At 46.8% G+C, this 22,915-nt stretch overlaps 1 protein-coding gene across 3 annotated transcripts in view; it reads right to left on the bottom strand.

Moving 5' to 3' along the window:
- Positions 1–22,915, bottom strand: part of LOC144761612 (potassium/sodium hyperpolarization-activated cyclic nucleotide-gated channel 2-like) — a 2,245,815-nt gene that overhangs the window by 957,129 nt on the left and 1,265,771 nt on the right. The gene's annotated exons all lie outside the window — the stretch shown is intronic.

Here is a 22,915-nt window from a genome sequence, read left to right as displayed (position 1 = left end):
CCAGACAAGCTTGCAGGCCTAGGCTTCAAAATGGCCACCAGCCACATGGCCAGACCCAAGATTAGAAAGCCCACACCAAGAAAAACACTTCCCAACTCAATCCAATGCCATCCATGCCCTAAATGATGTCTAATAATTCAACAGACCACAGAGAAACACTTGATTATTAAAGCTGTGGCTACCTGCCCTGAGCCCACTGGATGAAAGCAGGCCTGTTGCCAGACTAGGCCAGACAAGCTTGCAGGCCTAGGCTTCAAAATGGCCACCAGCCACATGGCTAGACCCAACATTAGAAACCCCACCCCAAGGAAAACACTTCCCAACTCAATCCAATGCCATCCATGCCCTAAATGATGTCTAACAATTCAACAGACCACACAAAAACACTTGATTTATGAAGCTGTAGCTACCTGCTCTGAGCCTACTGGATGAATCAAATCAGGCCTGTTGGCAGACAAGGCCAGACAAGCTTGCAGACCTAGGCTTCAGAATGGCCACCAGCCATGGCTCTTACTGCGGTGACACTCAGATGTTACTGAGGAGGATGTGGGCGGTACCACTGGGACAGGGCTAGAAATGCCCAACATCAGAAAGCCCACCCCAAGAAAACACACTTCCCAACTCAATGCAATGCCATTCATGCCCTAAATGATGTCTAAAAATTCAACAGATCACACAGAAAAACGTGATTAATAAAGCTGTGGCTACCTGTTCTGAGCCTACTGGATGAAAGCAGGCCTGTTGCCAGACTAGGCCAGGCAAGCTTGCAGGCCCAGGCTTCAAAATGGCCACCAGCCACATGGCCAGGCCCAACATCAGAATGCCCACCCCAAGAAAACACACTTCCCAACTCAATCCAATGCCATCCATGCCCTAAATGATGTCGAAAAATTCAACAGACCACATAGAAACACTTGATTAATAAAGCTGTGGATACCTGCTCTGAGCCTATTGGATGAAACAAAGCAGGCCTGTTGGCAGACAAGGCCAGAAAAGTATGCAGGCCTAGGCTTCAAAATGGCCACCAGCCACATGGCCAGGCCCAACATCAGAATGCCCACCCTTAGAAAAAACACTCCCCGACTCAATCCAATGCCATCCATTCCCTAAATGATGTCTAGAAATTCAACAGACCACACAGAAACACTTGATTAATAAAGCTGTGGCTACCTGCTCTGAGCCTACTGGATGAAAGCAGGCCTGTTGGCAGACAAGGCCAGACAAGCTTGCAGGCCTAGGCTTCAAAATGGCTACCAGCCACATTGCCATGCCCAACATCAGAAAGCCCACCCCAAGAAAACACACTCCCCAACTAAATCCAGTGTCATCCATGCCGTAAATGATGTCTAAAAATTCAACAGACCACACAGAAACACTTGGTTGATAAAGCTGTGGCTACCTGCTCTGAGCCTACTGGATGAAAGCAGGCCTGTTGGCGGACAAGGCCAGACAAGCTTGCAGGCCTAGGCTACAAAATGGCCACCAGCCACATGGCCAGGCTCAACATCAGGAAGCCCACCTCAAGAAAACACTTCCCAACTCAATCCAATGCCATCCATGCCCTAAATGTCTAACAATTCAACAGACACACAGAAACACTTGATTAATAAAGATGTGGCTACCTGCTCTGAGCCTACTGGATGAAAGCAGGCCCGTTGGCAGACTAGGCCAGACAAGCTTGCAGGCCTAGGCTTCTAAATGACCACCAGCCAAAAGGTCAGGCCCAACAACAGAAAACCCACCCCTAAAAACACATTTCCCAATTCAATCCAATGCCATCCAGGCCCTAAATGATGCTTGAAAATGAAATACATTCAAAAAACACCAAAGAAACAGATGCTTCCTCGTGTACACACACATGAGGCCATGACTAGCTCTGGGCCTACTGACTACTACTACCCACAACATTTAAAAAAAAAGGAATGATAGTTACCAAAAATAAATTGTAGTTGCAACAACTGCAATGCCCCAATCATACAGACACAACAACCACTTACTTGTAAAATATCCAAATCAATAATCCTCAAATCCAATGCAATGATGCAGCAGACAAAAAGAGTGATCTTTCCAGCTCAAAATCCAAAGGCAGAATGAGCAGGAGATGGACAAAGCATTGGGAGGAGCCTGCAGGACAGGAACAGGAAGTTGGAGATTCTGTGGCACTTCCTCCCTCTCCCCACCTTTTTAAAAATGGACTTCTTGCACCAAAAAGGACAGCCAAAGGTCAATCTGAGGAGTTTTCTTCATCCAAGTCATCATTTGTAGAAGGTTTCATGCTGCTAGAGCTGATATTCTTCTCCAAATTGAAAATTGTACATATTCGAGTTCTCGAGCTTCACATTACTTCCGCCGGCGCGTCCAAAATGACGTGATTGCGTTCTCTCGCTCCCTGTCGTGTTGGATTTGAGGTGTTCGGGGTCTCTCGCTCCTTGTCGTATTCGATATGACGTGTCCGCGTCCTCACGCTCTCGCTCGCAGTGGAGAATGACGTGTTCGAGATCTCATACTCTCGCGGTGCATGATCACGGTACGAATGACGTGATCGAGTGACGAATGACGTGATCGCGTGACATATGACGTGATCGCGGGCGCTAACTTGCGTGAGATAGTGCAAAATGGCTACCAACAATCCAACATCTCGTGGAGAACGCGACCGGATCGGGAAAACTTGTCGGCAAATGCGGGGATGCAGGTAAGGCGATTACGCGCGCGAGAATGTATTTTTACAGCGCAAGCAAGAAAACAATTTCTGGGACGATGCGGATTGCGGAAATTTTACATTTCCGATGTCAAAATATCGCTCTTTTCGCGAGCGAACAGAATTTGACACCCACCCCTAGAGAGAACCAGGTCAGCAGAGCTGTTTTAGAGCCAAGGGACCAGGTCAGCAGAGCTGCTCTAGAGCCAGAGAACGAGGTCAGCAGAACTGCTTTAGAGCCATAGAACCAGGTCAGCAGAGCTGTTGTAGAGCCAGAGAACCAGGTCAGCAGAGCTGCTCTAGAAGCTAAGAACTAGGTTAGCAGAGCTGCTCTAGAGCCAGAGAACCAGGTCAGCTGAGCTGCTGTGGAGCCAGAGAAACCAGGTCAGCATAACTGCTTTAGAGGGAGAGAACCAGGTCAGCAGAGCTACTCTAGAGCCAGAGAACCAGGTCAGCAGAGCTGCTTTAGAGCCATAGAACCAGGTCAGCAGAGCTGCTTTAGAGCCAGGGAACCAGGTCAGCAGATCTGCTCTAGAGCATAAGAACCAGGTCAGCAGAGAGGCTCTAGAGCTAGAGAAACCAGGTCAGTAGAGCTGCTTTAGAGGGAGAGAACCAGGTCAGCAGAGCTGCTCTAGAGGGAGAGAACCAGGTCAGCAGAGCTGGTCTAGAGCCAGAGAACCATGTCAGCAGAACTGTTTAGATCCATAGAATCGGGTCAGCAGAGTTGCTTTAGAGCCAGAGAACCAGGTCAGCAGAGCTGTTGTAGAGCCAGAGAACCGGATCAGCAGAGCTGCTCTGTAGCCTAAGAACTAGGTCAGCAGAGCTGCTCTAGAGCCAGAGAACCAGGTCAGCAGATCTGCTGTAGAGCGAGAGAAACCAGGTCAGCAGAGCTGCTTTAGAGCCAGAGAAACAGGTCAGCAGAGCTGCTCTAGAGGAGAGAACCAGGTCAACAGAGCTGCTTTAGAGGGAGAGAACCAGATCAGCAGAGCTGCTTTTGAGCCAGAGAACCAGGTCAGCAGAGTTGCTTCAGAGCCAGAGAAACAGGTCAGCAGACCTGCTCTAGAGGCAGAGAACCAGGTCAGCAGAGCTGCTCTAGAGCCAGAGAAACCAGGTCAGCAATGCTGCTTTAGAGGGAGAGAACCAGGTCAGCAGAGCTGCTCTAGAGCCAGAGAACCAGGTCAGCAGAGCAGCTTTAGAGCCACAGAACCAGGTCAGCAGAGCTGCGCAAGAGGCAGAGAACCAGGTCAGCAGAGCTGCTTTAGAGCCGGAGAACCAGGTCTGCAGAGCTTCTCTAAAGCCAAAGAACCGGGTCAGCAGGGCTGCTTTAGGGCCATAGAACCAGGTCAGCAGAGCTGCTTTAGAGCCAGAGAACCAGGTCAGCAGATCTGCTCTAGAGCCTAAGAACCAGGTCAGCAGAGCGGCTCTAGAGCCAGAGAACCAGGTCAGCAGTGCTGCTGTAGAGCCAGAGAAACCAGGTCAGTAGAGCTGCTTTAGAGCAAGAGAAACAGGTCAGCAGAGCTGCTTTACAGGGAGAGAACCAGGTCAGAAGACCTGCTTTAGAGCCAAGGGACCAGGCCAGCAGAGCTGCTGTAGAGCCAGAGAACCAGGTCAGCAGAACTGCTTTAGAGCCATAGAACGGGGTCAGCAGAGCTGCTTTACAGCCAGAGAACCAGGTCAGCAGAGCTGTTGTAGAGCCAGAGAACCAGGTAAGCAGAGCTGCTCTAGAGCCTAAGAACTAGGTCAGCAGAGCTGCTCTAGAGCCGGAGAACCAGGTCAGCAGAGGTTCTGTAGAGCCAGAGAAACCAGGTCAGAAGAGCTGCTTTAGAGCCAGAGAACCAGGTCAGCAGAGCTGCTGCAGAGCCAGAGAACCAGGTCAGCAGAGCTGTTGTAGAGCCAGAGAACCGGATCAGCAGAGCTGCTCTCTAGCCTAAGAACTAGGTCAGCAGAGCTGCTCTAGAGCCAGAGAATCAGGTCAGCAGATCTGCTGTAGAGCGAGAGAAACCAGGTCAGCAGAGCTGCTTTAGAGCCAGAGAAACAGGTCAGCAGAGCTGCTCTAGAGGAGAGAACCAGGTCAACAGAGCTGCTTTAGAGGGAGAGAACCAGGTCAGCAGAGCTGCTTTAGAGCCGGAGAACCAGGTCAGCAGAGTTGGTTTAGAGCCAGAGAAACAGGTCAGCAGAGCTGCTCTAGAGGCAGAGAACCAGGCCCGCAGAGCTGCGTTAGAGGGAGAGAACCAGGTCAGCAGAGCTGCGCTAGAGCCGGAGAACCAGGTCAGCAGAGCTGCTCTAGAGCCAGAGAAACCAGGTCAGCAATGCTGCTTTAGAGGGAGAGAACCAGGTCAGCAGAGCTGTTCTAGAGCCAGAGAACCAGGTCAGCAGAGCAGCTTTAGAGCCACAGAACCAGGTCAGCAGAGATGCACAAGAGGCAGAGAACTAGGTCAGCAGAGCTGCTTTAGAGCCGGAGAACCAGGTCTGCAGAGCTTCTCTAGAGCCAGAGAACCGGGTCAGCAGGACTGCTTTAGAGCCATAGATCCAGGTCAGCAGAGCTGCTTTAGAGCCAGAGAACCAGGTCAGCAGATCTGCTCTAGAGCCTAAGAACCAGGTCAGCAGAGCGGCTCTAGAGCCAGAGAACCAGGTCAGCAGAGCTGCTGTAGAGCCAGAGAAACCAGGTCAGTAGAGCTGCTTTAGAGCACGAGAACCAGGTCAGCAGAGCTGCTTTACAGGGAGAGAACCAGGTCAGAAGACCTGCTTTAGAGCCAAGGGACCAGGCCAGCAGAGCTGCTGTAGAGCCAGAGAACCAGGTCAGCAGAACTGCTTTAGAGCCATAGAACGGGGTCAGCAGAGCTGCTTTAGAGCCAGAGAACCAGGTCAGCAGAGCTGTTGTAGAGCCAGAGAACCAGGTCAGCAGAGCTGTTGTAGAGCCAGAGAACCGGATCAGCAGAGCTGCTCTCTAGCCTAAGAACTAGGTCAGCAGAGCTGCTCTAGAGCCAGAGAACCAGGTCAGCAGATCTGCTGTAGAGCGAGAGAAACCAGGTCAGCAGAGCTGCTTTAGAGCCAGAGAAACAGGTCAGCAGAGCTGCTCTAGAGGAGAGAACCAGGTCAACAGAGCTGCTTTAGAGGGAGAGAACCAGGTCAGCAGAGCTGCTTTAGAGCCAGAGAACCAGGTCAGCAGAGTTGCTTTAGAGCCAGAGAAACAGGTCAGCAGAGCTGCTCTAGAGGCAGAGAACCAGGCCCGCAGAGCTGCGTTAGAGGGAGAGAACCAGGTCAGCAGAGCTGCGCTAGAGCCGGAGAACCAGGTCAGCAGAGCTGCTCTAGAGCCAGAGAAACCAGGTCAGCAATGCTGCTTTAGAGGGAGAGAACCAGGTCAGCAGAGCTGCTCTAGAGCCAGAGAACCAGGTCAGCAGAGCGGCTTTAGAGCCACAGAACCAGGTCAGCAGAGCTGCGCAAGAGGCAGAGAACCAGGTCAGCAGAGCTGCTTTAGAGCCGGAGAACCAGGTCTGCAGAGCTTCGCTAGAGCCAGAGAACCGGGTCAGCAGGGCTGCTTTAGAGCCATAGAACCAGGTCAGCAGAGCTGCTTTAGAGCCAGAGAACCAGGTCAGCAGATCTGCTCTAGAGCCTAAGAACCAGGTCAGCAGAGCGGCTCTAGAGCCAGAGAACCAGGTCAGCAGAGCTGCTGTAGAGCCAGAGAAACCAGGTCAGTAGAGCTGCTTTAGAGCAAGAGAACCAGGTCAGCAGAGCTGCTTTACAGGGAGAGAACCAGGTCGGAAGACCTGCTTTAGAGCCAAGGGACCAGGCCAGCAGAGCTGCTGTAGAGCCAGAGAACCAGGTCAGCAGAACTGCTTTAGAGCCATAGAACGGGGTCAGCAGAGCTGCTTTAGAGCCAGAGAACCAGGTCAGCAGAGCTGTTGTAGAGCCAGAGAACCAGGTCAGCAGAGCTGCTCTAGAGCCTAAGAACTAGGTCAGCAGAGCTGCTCTAGAGCCGGAGAACCAGGTCAGCAAGGTTCTGTGGAGCCAGAGAAACCAGGTCAGCAGAGCTGCTTTAGAGCCAGAGAACCAGGCCTGCAGTACTGTTTTAGAGCCAGAGAACCAGGTCTGCAGAGCTGCTTTAGAGCCAGAGAACCAGGTCAGCAGAGCTGCTCTAGAGCCAGAGAACCAAGTAAATAGAGCTGCTTTAGAGCCACAGAACCAGGTCAGCAGATCTGCTGTAGAGCGAGAGAAACCAGGTCAGCAGAGCTGCTTTAGAGCCAGAGAAACAGGTCAGCAGAGCTGCTCTAGCTGACACTGACTGACTGACACTGATTAGATTGACTGACACTGACTGACACTGATTGACTGACACTGACTGACACTGATTGACTGACACTGACTGACTGACTGATACTGACTGACACTGACTGACACTGACTGACTGACACTGACTGACTACTCTCTACTACTCACTCTATACTATTCTCTAGTACTCTCTCTCGACTACTCACCCTCTACTACTCTCTACTACTCACTCTCTACTACTCTCTACTACTCTCTCTCTACTACTCACTCTCTATGACTCTCTACTATTCACTCTCTACTTCTCACTCGCTACAACTCTCTACTACACACTCTCTAATACTCTACTACTCACTCTACTACTCTCTACCACTCACTCCCTACTACTCTACTATTAACTTTCTACTACACTCTCTACTACTCACTCTCTACTACTCACTCTACTACTCTCTACTACTCACTCTCTGCTACTCTCTCTACTACTCACTCTCTACTACTCGCTACTACTCACTCTCTACTACTCACTCTACTACTCACTCTCTACTACTCTTCAGTACTCACTCTATACTACTCCACCACTCTCTACCACTCACTCTCTACTACTCACTCTCTACTACTCCCTACTACTCACTCTCTACTACTCTCTCTCTACTAATCTCTACCACTCACTCTCTACTACTCTCTCTCTACTACTCACTCTCTAGCACTCTCTACTACTCACTCTCTACTACTCTCTCTCTATCACTCTCTACTACTCTACTACTCACTCTACTACTCATTCTCTACTAGTCACTCTCTACTACTCTCTCTCTACTACTCTCTCTCTGCTACTCACTCTCCGCTACTCACTCTCTACTACTCACTCTCTACTACTCTCTCTCTGCTACTCACTCTCTACTACTCTCTATCTGCTACTCACTCTCTACTACTCACTCCCTACTACTCACTCTCTACTACTCTCTACTACCCACTCTCTACTACTCACTTTCTACTACTCACTCTACTACTCTCTACTACTCGCTCTCTACTCTCTATAACTCACTCTCTCCTCTCTACCTCTCTACATCTCTCTATTACTCTCTACCTCTACCTCTCTACCTCTCTCTACACGCACACATATGCACATATATATATGCATATGAATTTATATATATGTGTGTGTATATATATATATAAAATATATAGATTGACAAAGGCCTCCTGAGGCCGAAACGGGTCTCTCCTTGTGCTCGGCATCGAGGGCGACATCAACTAATAAAGAGATGCCGTATCTTAAGCCACTTCGCGTCCATGCTTCCTTCCATGGTGTCACTGTTGGATGTGGATTGTTTGTTTCATATATATATATATATATATATATATATATATATATATATATATATATATATATATATATATACATATATAAACATATCTATATAAATACAAATATAAATGCATGCATACATATACATATATGAATACATATGCATGTTATGTACATGAAAGTTTGAAAAACACTAATACAAGCAAAGCTAAAAAGCACCTAATTACAAACAGAATTGCTTTAACTTAAACGAGGGCAAGACCTATTGCATTTTCAATGCTTGTTCCATCAAGAAGGCATTCAGATATGTCACACATTTGCCATAAATTCTGAATGTTAGCACTCTAGTTGCTCATTAGATCACTGTAGTAAAGCTACTGCTCTCCAGGGAAGTCTGCTGCTGGTATTCAAGTGCATGTTTTAGTCTGCATGTCAGAATTTTTTAATGAAATAGAAGAGGATTTGAGAAGTCAAAATGTGCCCGAATTTTTCTTTCTGCAGCACTAATCATACTTTCTATGGAAAAATGAACCCCCTAATTTTGTTCCTTTTTAAATTGAAGGTTTTAAGAGTTACCACTTTATTCCAATCAAGATGGCTTCAGGTGTGCTATACCTTTGTCATAAGTAGGACTGTTAGGGCTCTAGTTGTTCTTTAGAACACTCTGGGAAGCTGCAGTAGAACACAAAGGAATCAACTGACAGTCTCTGTCCTTGTTGGATGTTCATGTTTTACTGAGAATGTAAGACTTCATTCTCACATGACTGAGAAAGAGAATGTGAATTTACAGAAAACATGCTCTCAGTTCAGCTTATAGATCACGTTCCAAATCTCTGTGGGAAAAGCATGAGAAAATTGTTTTCTCTCATACATGATTCATGATATCCCAGCAGAAGGCTTTTTCACATGGTAAAATCACCTTAGAACACACCACATTTCCTAAAATGAGTATGGTACCATCAACAAATGATTTATAATGTAACTAAAGTCTTAAAACCTTATATTAACTGCAAAGCTTTTTAATGAGGTGCTATCATGTATATTGGTCCCAAGATGGCTGCCAACACTTCTTGGATGAAGTGCTGACAGCCAATCAGATCTCATGATGAGATGTGTGGTTAGGCTCCGCCCAGATATATATGTATTTTTGACATTAATATCTAAATAACTACTGAGCAGATTCACACCATTTAACAAAAAGGCACGACTCTGAACCAAGATCTACCTTTCTGCCAAATTTGGAGTAATTCCGTTCAGCAGTTCGGGCTGTAGCTGCGATTAAATGTTCCTATGGAAAATTGCATGAGAAAACACTTTTGGCTTTTGGAACCCCCTTTTTTTCTCGGACCCCGCTTGACGAATCACACCGAGACTTCCAGGATAGGAGCGGACCGGATCACCCCACCAGTTTTGAAATTTTGCGAAGATTCGTCAACCGCCGCCAAAGTTATTCCAAATAGAATGTTGTGGATTTCCTATTGGAAAATAGGTCCTAACTATAACTACCTACTGCCGACCAGCAGTAGGTAATATATACACGCCAAGGTGAATTGAAGAACAAGAGTGTCTGTATGGATGATTCGGTGGGTGTGTGACTGACTCTGTAAGTGAGTAATTATACGTGTCCCAGTGAATGTATGGGTGAGTGACTGATCTGTATGGTATGTAAGTGGCTACATGGTTTGGTGAGTAGCTACATGAGTGTCTATATGGGTTATTGATTGGCTGTCTGAGTATCTGTATGGGTGTATGGGTGTCTGTGTGGGTGGGTGACTCCCTGCATGGATGTTTGAGTGGGTGAATCTTTGGGTGTATGGGTTCATGAGTGTATGTGCAAGGGGGTATATGCATGTCTGAGTGTGTGTATTGCCATGTTGGTGAGTGTATGGCTGTCTCAGTGATATATGTGTGAATAACTACATAAGTGAAAAGCAGTATATCTGACTGTTGATTGATTATTTGGGTAACTGACTAGGTGTGTGAGTAACTTTATGGGTGAGTGGTAGTGTGTGAGTGTCTGTATGGGTACATGAGTGCATATATTAGTGGCGTAATTGATGACTGAATGTGTGAATAAGTGACTAAATGGGTGAGTGAATGCGTAGACCCATGAATCAATGACTGGGTATGTACTAACTGGTTTTGTTGTGTTTATGGTTTCAAGAAAGGTAGTCTGTATTTTAGAGTGGGTGTATCAAGGATTACATTAGTTTGTGGGAAGATGCATCAGATATTAAGTGGATGTTATTTGAGATGTCATCAGTGATGTCACTGACCGTGTCATGTGTGATGTAATATGTGACATCATCAGCAGTGCATTGCGGGGGTTAGCGTTGCTAACTATAACGGCTGAATTTCTCTGCTTTTGTATGAATAAAATATCAGCCTAACTATAACATAACTGAAACCTCTATTTTTTTAAGTGAATTTTTAAGTTTTTTAAAATGCTACTTCCTAACTATAACGTCCCTGTAACTTATGTTTTATTTCAGTGAAAACCTAAGGTTTTTTAAATGCCAATTCCAAACTAGAATATCCCTGTAACCTATGGTTTTCTCAATTAATTTCTTAGTTTTTTTTAAATGCTAGTTCCTAAATATAACGTCCCTGAAACCTATGTTTTTTTCAATGAGATTCTAACGTTTTTAGACCATTTTATTTATGAAGAGATGTTTGTAACAAGTTTTTTTTGTCTATGTTTTTAAGTATTTCTATAAAGTTTAAAAATGATTATAATCAGCTTAAAAACATATATATAACATAGCTGATCAAACATTTATAGTGTTATTTATTTGAATTAACATTGTTTTCTTGTTTGTAATTTTGTACAGTGTGATATTAAATAACACAATTTTTAATTCAAAATGAAAAGTTTAAAACAAGCATGTTTTTAAAGTCTTTTTTGCTAAATTAATTTTTGTGTGATGACTTTTAATAGTATGAAACTTATTGTGTTATTTTCTTATAACTATCTTTCTCTAAATCTATATTTTATTAAACAAAATTTTTAAAAAGGGTCACGTACCGTGCGCGACTCTATGTGGTGGGTGCGCGGATCTATTATATGAATATCACTCTAAAAAACATATTTAGAACAAATTAATATATTTTTGATGTAGTGATTTATTACTGAGTACATAAAAATCGTAATAAAGAAGTCATAAATCTGTTTTAAAATGTTTTTAACAGATTTTTGTGGATGCGAAGGTATACGTACCGGACACAGAACTACGCGTTGGGTACGCAAATCCATTACACTAATGTAACCCTAAAATACATACTGAAATAATATATTTTTCAACATCACAAGCACTCACCCCCAGTCAAGTGATCTGGGTTTAATCCATCATAATTTTTTAACTCACTCCGCCACCCCAGTTCAGACATGGCCATATGCAAATCAGTCTGACCCTGTGCCTCATGGGAACAGTCCAGCCGGAACTGCCAAACCATGTCTTCCCTGGGGGTGAGTGCTTGCAATGTTCAACACTCCGCCCATCATCCCCTTTGGTTTTGCTTTGTTCGCCCTAAGTTGGCAGGGTATGCCCAGACGTGGGTCCCTTGCTCACTTTGCCATTGGATTCAAGCTAGCCTGGCTGATGACGGCTGATTAGCCAAAAACCAGTCCCAGGATGCTTGTTTCCGGTCCAGGGAAGACATGGCTTGGCCGTTCGGGGTGGACTGTTCCCATGAGGCACAGGGTCAGACTGATTTGGCTATGGCCATGTCTGAACTGGGGTGGAGGAGTGAGCTAAAGAATGATAATGGATTAAACCCAGGTCAGTTGACTGGGGGTGAGTGCTTGCAATGTTCAACACTCCGTCCATCAACCCCTTTGGTTTTGCTTTGTTCGCCCTAAGTTGGCAGGGTATGCCCAGACATGGGTCCCTTTCTCACTTTGCCACTGGATTCAAGCTAGCCTGGCTGATGACGGCTGATTAGCCAGAAAACAGTCCCAGAATGCTTATTAAACCCAGATCAGTTGACTTGGGGTGAGTGCTTGCAATGTTCAACACTTCGTCCATCATCCCCTTTGGTTTTCCCCCAGAGTATAGACCCTGATCTACCTCAACAACAAGAACAAGAACTGAGTACCCATCTAACTTCCCTTCAGGAAGTATTTTTCACAAACCCGGGACGAACGACCCTAATCAGTCATGCCATCCATACAGAGCCCAACAATATTGGAAGGCTAAGGGCCTATAGGATACCAGAATCCCGGAGAACAGCCATTGAGAAAGAGATACAGCAAATGTTAAACATGGGAATTATAGAGCCATCTAAAAAGCGAATGTAGCTCACCAATCATAATCGTCCCTAAGCCTAATGGTTCCATCCGGTTCTGGATTAACTTCAGGGAGGTCAAGAAAATTTCCCAATTCAATGCCTTTCTCCTTCCTAGGGTGGATGAGATGATTGAAAGATTAGGGAATATAGATAGATCAGCACTCTACACCTTTGCAAAGGGTATTGGCAGGTGCTCCTATGAGAGCAAGAAAAGAACAAAACTGCCTTTACCACCCCTTAGGGCCTATATCACTTCAAAGTACTCCTTTCCAAGCAACCTTTCAAAGGCTCATGAACATAATCCTCACACATTGACAAGCCTTTGCAGCCGCCTATATAGATGACATAGTCATCTATAGTGACACATGGAACCAACACCTATTACTTCTCGAGGAGGTCATTAGGGCACTAAGGGAAGGAGGTCTCACAATGAACTCGGCCAAAAGTCATTTAGCTGCACGGTCAGTAAAGTATCTTGGGTATTTTCTAGGAAAAGGACATATCAAGCCCCAAGAAGAGAAAGTAGCAGCCATAAACCAAATTTCTTTCTCCCAGAACTGAAAGGACCTTCAGGCTTTTCTGGGTTTCCTAGGTTATTACAGACGGTTTATCCCTTCCTTTTCAGAACTAGCCACCCCTTTGACAGATTTGTTAAAGAATGCTAGAGAGACAGAGAAAGATCCCTGACATCCTGCCCCAGAAATTAGACAAGTTTTCACATAATTGAAACAGAGCCTTAGTACCAAACCTGTTCTCCTAGGCCCAGATTACTCTAAACCGTTCGTCCTACAAACGGATGCCTCGAATAACGGCCTTGGTGCAGTATTATCTCAGATAGACACCCAGGGACCGGAGAAACTCAATATTAGGATGTATGACAGTACAACGCATGCTTTTACATCACATGCTTTTACAACACAAGTATTACAACGCAGTCCATTACAACGCATAGTGCTTTGGGGTGCTGTATAGTGAATAGTTTAATTTACTATTCGAACTCCAGTCCCTGTGGACACTAGGGAAGGTTATTGGATAGTAAATTAACCTATTCCCTATCCTAGAGCGCCCCCCAGAGCAATGCGTTGTAATAGTTTGCGTTGTAATGGTTGCGTTGTAAAGGCTCTGCGATGTAAAAGTTGCGTTGTAAAGGTTGTTTACCCAATATTAGCATCAGCCGGAAGTTATACCCCAGAGAATGGAAATATGCAGTAATAAAGAAAGAGGCACTGGCCATTAGGTGGGCTTTCGAATCATTAATATACTACCTTGAGGGGAGGGAATTCCTCTTATTCACGGACCATGCTCCCTTGGAATGGCTGTCCAAAAATAAGGGACACAATGATCGCATCCTGCAGTGGTTCCTCACCCACCAATCTTTTCGGTTCTGTACTCATCATAGGAAAGGAGAAGACCAGACTAACACGGACTACCTATCCTGGTATCCCCTTGATCCTTTTCTCGCCAACAAGAAAGTTAGGGAAGGGGGACGTCAGGCAGGGGTGAAGGATGAGTGCGAACATCACCTGCTAGATGAGCATACTTTAGGAGACGGAGGTGGAGGTAACCAAGGGGTTAACCTTTCGCCATCTCCTCTTCCCTGCAGGACGTCATGGACCCCGCCCTCGGCAGGAACCAACCAGCAGCCAAGGAGACTGGGAAAAGGAACATCCCCTGGGAACAGAGAGAGAGAGAGGAGGAACCTAGAAGTGGTGGGCGAGGCGTGGACGTGGAGACAAGAGTACGGGAAGCAGATCCTAGGCAAGAGGAGACAGCGGATGGCTGGAAGAATGGAAAAGAAGGAGAAGACACCGCAGACGGGGAAGAAGACATAGAAGTCTGGAGTGACGACTGGTGGAGTCCCCCAGGAGACACCTGTTTGCTGCTGCAGTTCTGGAGAACTTCGACCCCAGCAGTAAGTGAGCGATCCAGTACTAGAGTGGACTTAAGGAGCTCATAACTCGAGACCGTAGAAGGCATGGGAGGGAGGCCAATTTGAGGAGGAACAGGGTGGAGGAGGAGACAATAATAGAAGTCATGATTTTGCTCTCCGGTCCTGGAATTTAAGTGTGGTATGTTTTAAAACATCCAATTAGATGCAAGGTCACAGCCAAGCCCTAATAGGAAACCTAAAGGGAGTGAAACAGGGTATGTGGGAGAAATTATGACTCCTTTCCTTTTGTTAAAAGAGTACTTCGTGAGAAGATAAGATAAAACACGTACTGCGAGGAATTAGCCTCATTTTAATTTTCTTTTATCTCTGTGTTCTACACTTCGCCTCCCTTCTTTTTTACGAATTGCTCTTTCCTCAGTCAAACTTAAACCCTACCCTCACTACGAGCACGGAGCCTACAAAAGTTGCAGGTTTTTTTTCACAAGGTTTTGGTGACAGGTATAACTATAGAAAAAATAACCCTAGGACCAAGTACTTACCGCCTAAGTTCTCTTTCTTCCCTTGAGCCTCAGGGGGAAAAAGCACCACAGAAGAAAGAGCATCCCTTCTTCAAGAAGATTCATACCTGCCATTCCTGACTGCTTACTCTTACCAATACTCAATAAATAAGTAAACAGTGAGAACCGAATAAGGGCCTCCTTATTCGGCCACGGCCATCCGCCCGACACATCCTCATCAGCCAGGCTAGCTTCACTCCAGTGGAATGGAGAACATGGGACCCACATCTGGGCATACCCATCCCACTCGGGGTGACAAATGCAAAAAGAACAATTGATGGACAGAATGCAGAACAATGTCATACATTCATCCCAGTACGGAGATCAGGGCCTAAATCCATCATTTTTTTTGCTCCTCATGCCATTCCAGTTTGAACCCAGTCACATGCAAATCAGTCTTGACCTTGCTCTCTATGGGAACAGTCCAGTCCAAACTGCCAGGCCAGGTCTTCCCTGGTCTGCAAACAAGCATCCTAGGACTGGTGGACCATATGGCTGGGTCTTAACTGGGGTGGTATGGTGAGCAAAAGAACAATGAATTTAACCCAGATCTATTGACTGGGAGTGAATGCTTGATTTGCTCTGCATTCTGTCCATCATCTGTGTGTCTTTTGCTTTCCCACCCAGACACAGCATGCCAAGGTGGAAGAAGATACATTTCCACATGGGCTATGGGGACAGCAGGGAGCACAGCAGGAGGTAGAAGGGAGGGCGAACAATCAGAGCCCCAGCATCCCTGATGCGCCATCACAGTCGCTCTAAGTGATATTAGAAAAGTAACCTCTCATCAGGGCTCTAAATCTGACACAGGTCGCAAACCTACCACACAGAGTGTCTCCAGTTCCTGATCCTCCAACTGGGGGAGATTGTATGCATCAGCACATCTGTCTTCGATAGGCCATTCGACTTATCTGCCCATATTTCCAGATCATGCTCAGCAACTAGACGTCTCTCCTCTGCCACGCCCCATTCCTGCATGTCCCCCATCCACACGCTCCGGATCCCCCGCAGATGCTGGAGCAAAATCACCACGGACCAACTCACCACATCACTGAGCCAGAACCCACCTGCTGACACCAACATTCCCGACAACAATACCGCAGCGCTCAACCTTGCACATTGGATCACCAACTGCGCCGACGACCTCGCTCCACTCAAGAACACCCACAGCAAGACCACCACCAAAAAACCCTCCTGGTTCACAGACACTCTGAAAGCCGCAAAGAAAGCCTGCCGAACTCTCGAAAAGAACTGGCGCAAAGAACGGACTACGGAAAACATGACAACTCTCAAATCCGCCACCCGTGAATACCATCAGCAGATCCGGAACACCAAGAGGGCATCGCTCAAGGAACGACTAGACAACAACACACACAACAGAAAGGAACTATTCAGCATCGCCAAAGAGTTCTCGAACCTGGACGCCAGCAACAACATCACCCCCTCGCAAGACCTCTGTAACGCCCTCACCACGTTCTTCCACCACAAGATTGCAGACAAACACGACAGCTTCAGACCCCAACCCCCACCGCCGGACACCAATCCGACACCTTCCCAATCTGGATTTTGAGCAAACCACAGCACCGAGACCGCCCTCATCGCAGCCATAGACGACATCAGAACCATGATGGTCGACGGAGAAACTGCAGCCCTCATCCTCCTGGACCTCTCAGCAGCCTTTGACACCGTATGCCACCGCACACTATTACACCGCCTCAACAACATGGGTATCCAGGGGAAGGCCCTGGAATGGATCACCTCATTCCTCACCGGCAGAACCCAGAGAGTCCGCCTTCCCCTTTCCGCTCCGCAGCAACCAAACTCATCTGCGGCGTACCCCAAGGATCCTCACTCAGCCCAACACTCTTCAACATCTACATGAGCCCCCTCGCCACCATCGCACGAAGACACAACATCAACATCATCTTCTACGCTGACGATACCCAGCTGATACTCTCCCTCACCAAGGACCCAGCCACCTCCAAATCAAACTTCCAGGAAGGTATGAAAGAGGTAGCAGACTGGATGAAGCATAGCCGTCTCAAACTCAACTCGGACAAGAAGAAAGTCCTCATCCTAGGACAAACCCCCTCGGCTTGGGACAACTCCTGGTGGCCCTCGGCATTGGGCACCGCACCGACACCCACGGACCACGCACGCAACCTGGGTTTCATCCTGGACTCCTCGCTCACAATGACCAAACAAGTCAACACCGTCTCATCCTCCTGCTTCAACACCCTGCGCATGCTCCGGAAGATCTTCCGATGGATCCCCACCGAAACCAGAAGAACGGTCACCCAGGCCCTCGTCACCAGCCGAATGAACTACGGGAACGCCCTCTACGCAGGAACAACCAGCAAACTCCAGAACCGTCTCCAGCGCATACAAAACGCACGACTCATCCGCACGACTCATCCTCAACATTCCCCGCCATAGCCACATCTCAACCCACCTGAAAAATCTCCACTGGCTCCCTGTCAGCAAAAGGATCACTTTCAGACTGCTTACCCATGCACACAAAGAACTCGACAACATGGACCCGGAATACCTCAACAGCCGACTCACGTTCTACACACCCACCCGCCAGCTCCGCTCCGCCAACCTCGCCCTCGCCATCATCCCATGGACCCGCAGAGCCACCGTGGGAGGAAGATCCTTCTCCTACCTAGCAGCAAAGACCTGGAAGATCAGGAAGCACCTCAAGAACTGGCTCTTCGAGCAGTAGCAGCGCCCCCTCCCCCCAGCGCCTTGAGACCCTAACGGGTGAGTAGCGCGCTCTATAAATTTCTGATTGATTGATTTATTGATCCATATACCACCTGTCGGGCGTGGGTTACATCCAGTGTATGGTCACCCTCTGTTTGTCCAACACCTGTCCCAATATTCAGTCCCCTGCTTAGACCTCGGTAGCACTCCCAGCAAGCAGTGTTCGCTGGAGAAGTCCACTAACACCTTCCTGAGTCTCTGTAATTTCCTCAAGACCTCCTCCCAGTACCCTCATAATTTGGTACCGTCTCAAGTCAAATGAAGGAAGGACACTGGTGTTGACCCACAGCAAGGCCAGGCTTCTGAGCCAGCCCTGTTAATCCTGTGTAACCACAGTGGGGTCAGATAGTCTTGGTGCAAGTAGTAAAACTGGAAATATGAACCTCGCATTGCTTGCCAATTCCTTAACTGGGGCAGTTAGCCCCCGCCCACCTGTCGTGAACCACTGTCATGTCAGTGCGGCAATCCTCTTTAAGGGCTTTGTAGATGCACACGATCAGGCCTCAGGTTGATCCAGGGTCTCGTATTATCTGCAGAGTCTGAGACTCACAGGCTTGGTCGGATTGGTAGGTCAGATCTCACAAATCGTTTGGGATACTTTGGCATATTGTAATAACTGGCCCGGGTGAAGGCCAAACCCATCTCAAGTTTTCGCCATTGTGAGGAAAACACACAATTAAAGTATAGGTCCCCAATGGCAGTACAGCTGCCCTCAAAATATTGTTTCAAGTCCATCATCGATTGGATTGCACTTATGGGTTTTAACCAGCGTAGAGGCAAAAGTCTAGTTTATGTGGCCTGACGCAGCACCCACACTACCGCACATTCCCAAGCCACGGCCACCTGTTGAACCACAAAGGGGCTGTCAACTGGGACCCCTGTATCCAACATAAGACAGAGTGGGAGGTCTGTCGCAGAACCCCACCCAATCAGTAGTATTTTTTTCCACATTAAGACCAATGGAATACCAATGGGTGGCATATTGCAGAAGGCTCACAAAGTAGTACAGCATCAGGTTTGGGAGTCCCACCCCACCCAGGTCAGAGTATAACTTCAGAAGATCCAATTTACCCCTGCTGCACTTACCCGCCCACACTAGAGACACTAGGAGTCAGCTTAAGTCTGTTGAAGGTTGAGGGTGGAACATCCTACATAGCATTCGAACCATCTTGCTCAACCGCCACTCTGCCCATCAGCAACAGACGGACCCAGAAACAGATGGACATCTCCAGGCCTCTGAGGACTCTAGCCATTTTAAGCTAATATCAATCTACTGGGGTGCTCGCCATCTGGATCCCAAGATAACCAAAATGGTCATTGGGGACAGCACAGTCTTTTGTTTATTGATGAAGAGGTCGTACACCACTCCGAATTCAGACATGATTTACAGCGTGGTCCTCATGGACTTCTCGGGGCAGGTAACGTACACTAATGCGCCGTACACATAGAGCGAGACAACATGGGTGATGCCCCCCACTTTAACCCCATTCGGAAATGTCACGGCAAAGGCGTATTGCCAGTTCCTTCATTGCCAAAACAAAAAGTAGTGGCAACAGGGGGCATCCCTTTCTAATATCCCTCTCAGCAGAAAATTTGACACCATGGAGCCCATCCGAACCTGTGTGACCGGGCCGGCATAGAGTAGTTTCACACAGGACTGAAACACTGGTCAAAACCCCATTCTCCTGAGAAGGTCCCATAGGTACTTCCAACAGAGGGTGTTGAATACTTTTTTGACATCTAAAGTAATTAATGCCGCCTCCATCTCGCTATCAGCCATGGAGTGCATCACATGAGGCAGCCGCAGTAGATTAATTTGGGTCCCCTACCTTGCCATAAAGGCACATTGGTCAACATGATCAAGATTGGCGACTATGCCACATAGATGAGTGGTAAATGCCTTCACTAGAATTTTTGCATCTATGCCCAGCATGGACAGGGGTCTGTCAGACCTGGGATATGACGGGTCTCTGCACGGTTTGGAGAGCATGACTATCCGTGCTTCATGCATGGTCGGCGGTAAAATCCTGTGTTCCCACGCCTCAAGGAATGATTCTAGTAGGTGAAAGAGAAGTAATTCTGAAAATGCTTAGTAGTACTCCACTGGCAGCCCATCTGGGCCTGGTGCCTTACCAAGTGGCAACGCCCGGACTGCCTCTCTCAACTTTTTATTTTTTTTATTTATTGAGAGTTTATCTGTTACATTCAAGACAAAGCATAAAGTCCATAATGCAAAACTGTATATGAAGAATCGGGTACAAGCAACTTATGAACTCTCCCACCCCAACCCGCCCAACCCCCTCCCAGACAACAGATGTACATTATCGCTACTCTACAAATAACACCGAGTAAAAACAATCCCCGAGGCACCTGCCTGATGGCCAGGAAATCAGTTGAGGTAAAAGTATAAATCCTTCAGATTCCGGGAGGTCACAGTTTAATCAGAAGACTCCAGCACATAAAGCAGTGAGAGCACCCCTTTGAGGCTTTTAGTCTGCCCAGCTGTGAGGCAAGGAAGCGACAGCAAATCTAAGCTGCATGTCCCCTACAGGTGGCTAAACCCCATTGCACCATAAACAGAGGTGACATTATCCCATAGAAGGAGAATGATAACAGCCTGGGACCCCACAAAGGTACCATTGTGGCATCTCAGAGAAAGAATCACTGGGAGCAGGAATTCCCTCTTGAGCAACCACACCAGTAGGTGCCCTGATTTGTCACCCCCACAGTGAAGTAACTGGCGAGTTTCACATCGGACCAACCGTCCCAGCCTATCCCAATTCTCCTCCACTGGGCTGTCAACAGTGAATCTCATTGAGTCCCCTGTGTGAAGTAACCTGTTGGAGAGCCGCCAATCAGCTCTCCTCCTTCAGCAGCTGCACATAAAAACGATGCCTGGTGCCATTAATACGTGACAAGCACTCCTGCTTTCGGCGCATCCTATTCTATACCTCTAGGTGATATTGTCAACCAGTTAAAGTAAAAATATACAGAGGTCACTGCACTGAGATCCTCGCGAAATGGGGAATCAGTGAGTTGCCTTCCACCGGAGTTGCCACAGGGGCACCAAAGGTGAGTTACCCCCTACTCCAAAAGCAGCTGTGCCTGGACTGAAAGGAATCTACCTGGTATCTGTGTCAGCACCACTTTCGGCCTTAACGTCGGGGAATGAGAAGGACTATTATTGGGGCTGCTGTAGGGTTGAGCTAGGTTTTTGGTTAGGAAGAGAATGTCCGGACCAAGCTCTAAGATCATGTCTGCTATATCAGTTGTGTGTTTTGCAGCGGATCTGCAGTTGTCCAGCATGCATTACAGGTTTGTTATAGTTTTGTGGGTTACTGTGGTGGTCATTGTGTTCGTTTTTCTCAACATCAGATTGTTGTGATTGACTTACGTAGAGTTGTCTCACCGGTTTTTATAGTTGGAAAGCTTGACAATGGACATTTTGGATGTTGGGTCAGAGAATGTGGTCTGTGTGCCCTGATAGTAAGTTAGTAGAGTGAATATATTTTCTTTGGAGAGGTGATTATTTGTTCTTTTTGGCAGTGAAGCTTGTTGTCTTGGGGGGTGTTTGTATGTGCTGTTGAAAAAATATTTTCTGCTGGTAGGGTAGTCAGTGCATTTGGTCATGAGTGTGTACATCTTTTCCAGTGTGAGAATTAGGGATATGACTTTCTTCTTGACCCATTCCATGTCCTCTCTGAATAGTTGCAGGTTGTCATTTATTTGGATTACATGGAGGTTGTAGGATGTGCACTAGCAATGTGGATGGTTGTATGGGGCCTGGGAGTGGACAGTGCTGAGTTCAATGTGGTGGGCCAGGCCAAAAAAAACACTCTCTTTCTTTTTCTATTTTTTCTCTTTTGCTATTTGTTCTTTCTTTCCATTGGCTTCTTTTGAACTGTATACAAGAGCAGTTTAAGTGTGAGTCTGGATGTGTAGCTTTCGAGTGTGTGAGTTTGTTGTGGTGTGGAAGTACAGCTGAGAATTCACAGAATCTCTTACAAAAAGGCAATTCTAAAAGCCAAAACAACAGTGATCAGATGTCAACTTGACAAAGTAAAACAGATCCAGAAAACTCTTCAACATAATAAACTTATAGAATCCTCAATTCCAAATAACTCAATCGACATCTGCAACACCTTCTAAATTTCGTTTAAGACAAAATAGCAATCATAAGCGACACCATTCTCAGCCAAGAGAGTCTCCAACCTAGTGAATCCAACAACCCCACTCTCACAATACACTACAGGAATACTGACTGACTAACACACCCCATCTGTCCCAAGCAAAAACAGACCCGCCTGGAACAGTTTCAGACCTCCAAGCGAGGAGGAAATCCAGAAAACTATACAATCGATGAAACCTATCACACATTTTGAAGATCCTATTCTCTCCCACCTTCTGAATGAGATCCACCAGACTTTCTATAGACAAACATTGTTAACACTTATCTCCAAAAGGAGCCCATCCAGAATGCCTGAAGATGGGCCAAGTACCCCCCTGCTAAAAAAAAAGGCCACTGATTGGAAAATTTGAACAACTTTGGACCAGTATCCAGTCTGGCATTCTTGGCCATATCCCCTATTTGGACACATCAAGAATATTGACCTATTAGACAGATACCAATCTGGTTTCAGGCCCGGACACAACACGTATTTCTCCATGCTGAACATCCTAGATGATATACAAACATCACTTGACCAAAACAAATCCTGCCTCCAAATACTTCTGGATCTATCTACGGTGGTCAATATGATCGGTCAAAAAAACGCCTAGGTAAATTCTTGAAATCAGAATGGCCTTTCAGGAGCCGTCCTTAACAGGATCAACTCCTTCTTGCCGAACCGACAACAAAGATTCAAAGTCAGCAACACTCTATCGGATGTAACGGACATTGACAGGGATGTTACGCAAGGTTCTACAATTTCACCAACTCTATTTATTCTTTACATGGAACCACTCACTGAAATTCTGATGCAGCCAAAAATTTCATACCACATGTATGAGGATGATACTCAACTATACATCAAACTCTCCTCTCAAGAGGTTATAAAGAGACTGGGTGATACCCTGAACACAACCATCTAAAATTACATCTGCAGAAAACCAAATTCATTCTTTTCTCCTCACCCCTCAGTACC

This window comes from Lissotriton helveticus, chromosome 6 (genome assembly GCF_964261635.1).
Source record: "Lissotriton helveticus chromosome 6, aLisHel1.1, whole genome shotgun sequence".
Taxonomy (NCBI): domain Eukaryota; kingdom Metazoa; phylum Chordata; class Amphibia; order Caudata; family Salamandridae; genus Lissotriton; species Lissotriton helveticus.
This window is presented reverse-complemented; position numbering and strand designations above follow the sequence as displayed.